Genomic DNA, 6000 nt, shown 5'->3' with positions numbered 1-6000 from the left:
AAACACAGCCTTAGAGAAAGGGCACTGCATACCTTGAAAAGGTTTTGGTTTTTTTTTGGTGGTTATGATGACAGTACATGCAGGGTTTTACTCATTTGTTAGCTTCCACTGCCCCCTTCAGGCTTGTGTAAAAATACCAGCTTCCACAAGAAATTTCCTGCAGTTCCCTTAGAAATTAAATAGTAAGACAAACCTCCCATACATATTGATGCTGACTCTGATCTACATAAACGCATCAGTTACTCAAACAGAACCCAAGACTTTTGGAAAGCAGATGCTGAATTAGAAGGGAAAGGATGCAGGGGCTGCTTCTGGCTGGGTGGCATGTGAAACCATGCTGGCATGGAGAGCTGTACAGTTGTTTTCTCTCTCTGCCTTTGACTCCCCAGCACTAGTTTACAGCTATTTCATCCATAATGCTGTGCTAGGAAGCTCCAGTTCTATCGATTAAGTACCACGATAATCACCTCTGACAATGTGACTGTGCTTTCCATTGACAGGATTAACAGCAAGCATTCAAGCAGTTCACAGGCTGGAAGTCAGGCAAAGCAAAGAACAGATAGCCAGGCTCTCTCAAGTGAACTCATGGGGCAATGTAAGAGGGCAGAGCAGGACGTGGGATGCATTCAAACCAGTACCAAGGGAGAGTACCTTTGAGTAGGACAGAAGCCCCTGGAGATGTATTTCTTATACTCACAAGTGCACATACTTGCATAAGATTGCAGTAATCAGGAGGATGAGAAAACTGAGTGACAGGTATGTAATCACACTGAAGTTAACCAGCTAGCTCCTAGAGTCACCACTCTTGAACATAGCAAAAAAATCATGCTGTGTTTTAATGAAAAAGAATTAAAACACATGAAAATTCAAAAGAATTAATGGAAGCAATGCTTAGGGTGAAGTGCCACTCAAACAAAAATGGGATGGTCAAGGTTAAAAGTGAAGTCCTTCCTTCATGCCTTGTTCAAATGACACCATCAAGCCCCCATATAGCCAAGACTTTCAGGTAGCAGGTTTGGCACCTTAAGCAAGTTCTTCCTCCTTGTAAGAAAAAGGTACCGTACCACCATTTCTTTCCTCACAAGTCACTCAGGGGAGGTCTTACACCTTTCCTCCTTACACACTGGCTCTAGCCCCATCTCGCTATTCTTGCCATCTTTCCTCACTTCCATCCACTCTCAGCGATGGCAAAAACTTCCCCCTTGACAATCTCTTTCTTTATTAATGGGTAAAGGGGCTCCTTCCCTCTCTCCAATTAACCTGTATCATCTTCTCCAGCACCCTGCATAAGGCCCATAATGTGATAGCAATAATGATTATCTGTTCATTGCTTCTGTACTTTTCTTTTTATTCCCTTCTGACTGATCATTTTAGTCACCCAGGTTGAGATCTATCAAGAGCCTGAAGGCTTGTCCAGTGAGTACCTAGTATTTTTTGGAAACCAGCCTCTTACTTACAAAGCAAACATCTTAAAAATAGGAGCATTTACAATCACCAGTCACTTCTGGTGGAGAGCCCATCCAACTGGGAATAGACATTGTCTGACAGGCAAACCCATGGAAATTATTAGTCTTCACCCGCCTCATGTCTCTTAAGTTCTTAGATCCTGCCTTGAGTTTTGATACTTCTTGAAATTTGCATAACACGAAGCTGATTGACTTCGCTGCATTCCAGGCTTGCAAGCAATTCCCATTTTTTGTTTCTCTTAGGAAGAGATAAAGTTCCCACATTTTTTATGCCTTGGAAAAGTATCAAACCAGAAAAAGAGGGATGCAAAGTAGAAGAGCTGGGAGATGTCTGGAACTCAAACAGGACTGGCAGGTAACAAGAAAGACTATGGCAAGGCCTTTGTTTTTCATGTTTTTGTTGAGTTGCTGGAGGACTCTTTATCCAGTGTCGTCCCTCCAGAATTTCTCCCTTAGCTGAACTGGAGGCTTATGTGCTGAATTCAGCTTGCCCAAAGCAGCTCATCCACGAGTAGCTGCTTGGTCACGCTCTTCACATGATCACTAGATGAGTCTCTCTCATGGAATTTGTGTCCCATCTTTAAAAATAACTACAACACAAATAAATGAAGTCTTGACGATAGTCACCATCCCTGACCCACAGGCAGCCGTGACTGTGCCTGAGTCAACAGCCACAGGCTCAGCAGGCTGCAATTTCAGAGAGGCCCCAGACACCCATGTTACGCAGAAGGGGAGAACACGAGCAGGAATGGTAGGAAGTTGCTGAGGAATGGCTAGGGCAGTGAAATAACCTACAAGATGGCTTGCAGGATGACCAGCTCCCAAAGCAGACCTCCTGATGTTCCCAGGGTGGCCCAAAGGGCTGGCTGTAAGTGCAGGGTCTGGCTTCAACCTGTGCCAAACCAGCATGTTGTATTTAGGGGATGTACCTCCATGCCGAGCACTGGGTAGCACAGGACCAGGCATTCATATCCCACAGGCTTGGCTAAGGGCTCCTTCAAGATAACTGTAAGCAGCCTTCTGATTTATCCCTGATGAAGTGGGAGTCACTAGCTCCCTCTGCTAACCATGGCAGGCAGAAAAGGAGCTGGGTACAAGGTAAAAGAAGAAGAGCAGGAATTCAGTACCTTCTAACAGCACACCCTTTCCTGTCACACTGGTGAACCTCAGGTGGAACACACAGAGAGCTGCACTGACCCGGCAGCGTGGCACTGCTTGGATGTTCCATCACATTGAGCAATGCAGTGTGTGTGGAGGCAGGAAGCGAGGGCTGAGGATGTTTTTGCTGGGTCTCGGGCACAATTCAGTTTCCCCACGTGCTTTCATTTCTCCTCCAGCCTTCTGTCTCTGAAGGCATTTCCTGTGGTTGACCGGAACACGTGAAGTTCTGCAGCTTTGGACATCTCCACTCTTGCACCCTGGGGTAGCTGCCTGGAGGTCAAGCTTTGCTTTAAGCAGCCTTTCACTGATTCTCCAGCAGTGAACTCCATCACTCACCATGCTGGAATGTCTGAACTGGCAGAGTGAGTTACCTGCATGTCAAGAAGAGAAACTCTTGTGCTGCTGAGGACCAGATCAGTGGCTCCAGCTGGCTCTGCATTACAGCTGAGCTATAACCTCGTTCTCTTGCCTCACCTGCCATTTCCTAGTAATTGCTTTTGGACAAATGGTAAGCCAGTAGTGTGGTTATGTGACTAGCAGCCTGGCTTTCTTCCCACTCCCCCCAAAGAAATCTGCTTCAGGTTATACAGACAGCTTATTTTTTTCTCTGCCCTGCTTCCCTTCCAGCACTACAAACCAGTTTACACAGAGGCTGATTGCTTCAACAACTGGAGAAGTGCTTTGGCTATGGGCTACTTAATTACCACTTACTTGTGTCTTTCGACATTCAAGTGGGCAAAGCATGGAGGCACTTTCGTATGGTTGCCGTCTTCAGGATAACAGAACGCATGTGCAATGTGACAACAGACAAATGTGCAGAGATCCTCTTGATGTCAGCAGAGCCCATGATGGTCATTCCTGGTCAGGAAAAATCTCTTCTAATGTGAGCAGGGCCAGACTGGATAGCAGAGCTAGGCAGAAAGGCAAGGCATTTTGACTGCCTGAAATAGTTTTTTTTAGGCCTGTGTTCCTGAGATGGGTTGTTAAAAACGTGATTTCCCTCATTAGTTCCAGGCATACAGGTGTGGGTTGTCTTAAAAGGCTTATTTTCTTTTCTTTTTTTTTTTTTTTTTCCACTAATAGGATTGCCATGTGGTGTTTTTTTTTGCTCTGAAGTCTGCACAGGTTAAGGGCATTGCAAAGTTACTGTGAGCAGCAGATTTCTTCCTCCCCTTTCCTTTCTAAGCCTAGACAATATACATAAGTGTAAAAAACACTTCAAGATACTTATTTCGTAAATTTTGGCACCCTTTGCTATAACATCCAACTCCTAACAACTGCACAGATGCCTTCATATGTTGCTTTCAGCTCTCAACCCTCCATCTATTCTAGTAACAAGCATAATGTAAGAGGACCTACCAGAATTACAACTAGCCACACACAGGTAGGAAGGTAATGAGAAGGCCTCCAACTAGGATATTTTTTTTTTTAAATCAGGTTATTATTTTTTAATAACTTGAAATATTTTATGTTTTCTCACATGAAAAAGTTTATGCTGAAACCTGAAAGGATCTATAAGCAAGGCAAAATTACCACAGCCAGAGGGTAGAAGTCTCAGTGTCATTAAATCTTGTTTCCCTTCAGCTCCTTCTTAGAATTTGATGGAACTGTGTATGTTTGGTTAGTTTCAGATTTTGTTGGTTTGGGTGTTTTTTTTTTAACCCACTTTTGTTCTTTCTCCTTTTCAATCAGAGAATACCTACAATTGCTTTAGTTGCATTTGGATGGGGACAAACAAATATGTACTAGACTGAGTCTGTGTCATCCATCTTGCTCATGAGATGAGATGGAAAAATTACCTCCTACAGCTAGGATAAACTCCATTCAGCTGGGATCAAGATAAGCAACAAAGTTATATTCAAAGTACTGTCATGGAAGAGCCAGTATCCTGACAAAGGCAGGAGGTACTCTGGGAATGAGAAGCTGTGTTCATGCAGATGAGTTTGGAATTCAATGGCAAGAGAAGGCAGAAACACACAGGGGAGACAACAGCTCATCTTCCTCTACTGAACACACACAGCATAGACATTTTCCCCAAGGGAGCATCTTGACTGATAATTCCCAGATCTCTCCTTCAAATAGGCAATGGATGATTGCAATAAATACAGAACATATGTACATGTACTTACCCCTTGCAGGTCTGCTCATCCATTAACACTCCCCAGCCTTCCAGCCCAAATGGCCAGGAATTCATTTTCAACAGACTTTTGAAGTAGTTATCTATAATTTGCTTCCACACAACGTCTGTTTACTTTGCAAAATCAAAGTCATGCTTAGAACTCAGAGCAAAACACAGAGGGCCCATGGAAAAAACTAGATGTGTACATTATAGAGAAACAATGGAAAGCAGTTCTACAAATAAGAATTACAATGGTCTATTTTGTGTACTGCTTGCTTAAAGCTACATGAACATTGTAACTAAAGCTCTTTTCATTCTTACTACTTTTGTCAAGAAAAGAGGAATTACTTTACTGCTGTAAGAAAAAAGGCAGGGCCATAAATACTTATCATGCATCATAGTTACAGAAAACAGTATCTCCTTTTCTCAGAACAGATGACAAATTTTCTTACAGCTCAGCACTGCAAAAAGACTAAGTATTCCTCAAACCCGCTTTTTTTTTCTGAGCAATTTAGAGGTTTACCATTGCCAATTACAATCTCAAGCTGAAAGCATGCTGGAGGACAAGAGGAGACAACAATCAGGAGAAATCTTAGCTACAGTTTGGCTAAAACCTGGTCAGGAATAGAAAGAAGTGGAATTGTCAACTCAGCTGTGGAGAGCTCTCTCATTTTGTTCAAGGCATCCGGTTTTGACAACTTCTGCTGTGAAACATTTTGATCAAAACTATGTTTTTGGTCGATGAAGTAGCAAATAGGTCTTTCAGTGCAATTCCCTGTTTGAGAAAGATTTTGTTGGCAATTGGCTGAGCAAATTCCCACTCACAATACCAGCTGTGAACCCTGCTGAGGGCATCTGTTGGGTAGTTAATACTTGTTGGGAAGTAGCACACTTTAAGTGTGTTTTGTTTACAAAAGGAATTCCTACGCTTTTTAACACAGTGTTAAAGATACTGCACCTCCTGTTTATTTATATGTAATGTTCGATCTGTGTTGTCTTTGTTCACTTGTACTGATTTTCCTCCCTACAGGGGGCTAACATACTGAAGGGCTTTTTTGATTGCCTTCAAGTTTCAACTGAGTTATAATAATAACAGCCTAGAAAGAGAAAGGTTATTAAATTAAGCATTGTAAGAGACTGCTGGTCCAATTCTTTCCCCTCTAGCCAGTAAAAATAAGGAGAAACTCCATGGAAGCTGAAATCCAAATGGATATCAAGAGTAAGCAGGCTCCAGAAGAAGTTTTTGCAGCAGTA

The sequence above is a fragment of the Pezoporus occidentalis genome, unplaced genomic scaffold, assembly GCF_034315485.1.
Source record: "Pezoporus occidentalis ecotype Australia unplaced genomic scaffold, CSIRO_AGI_Poc_V1 ctg2, whole genome shotgun sequence".
Taxonomy (NCBI): domain Eukaryota; kingdom Metazoa; phylum Chordata; class Aves; order Psittaciformes; family Psittacidae; genus Pezoporus; species Pezoporus occidentalis.
The sequence above is the reverse complement of the archived record's forward strand: the minus strand, read 5'-3'. Positions refer to the sequence as shown.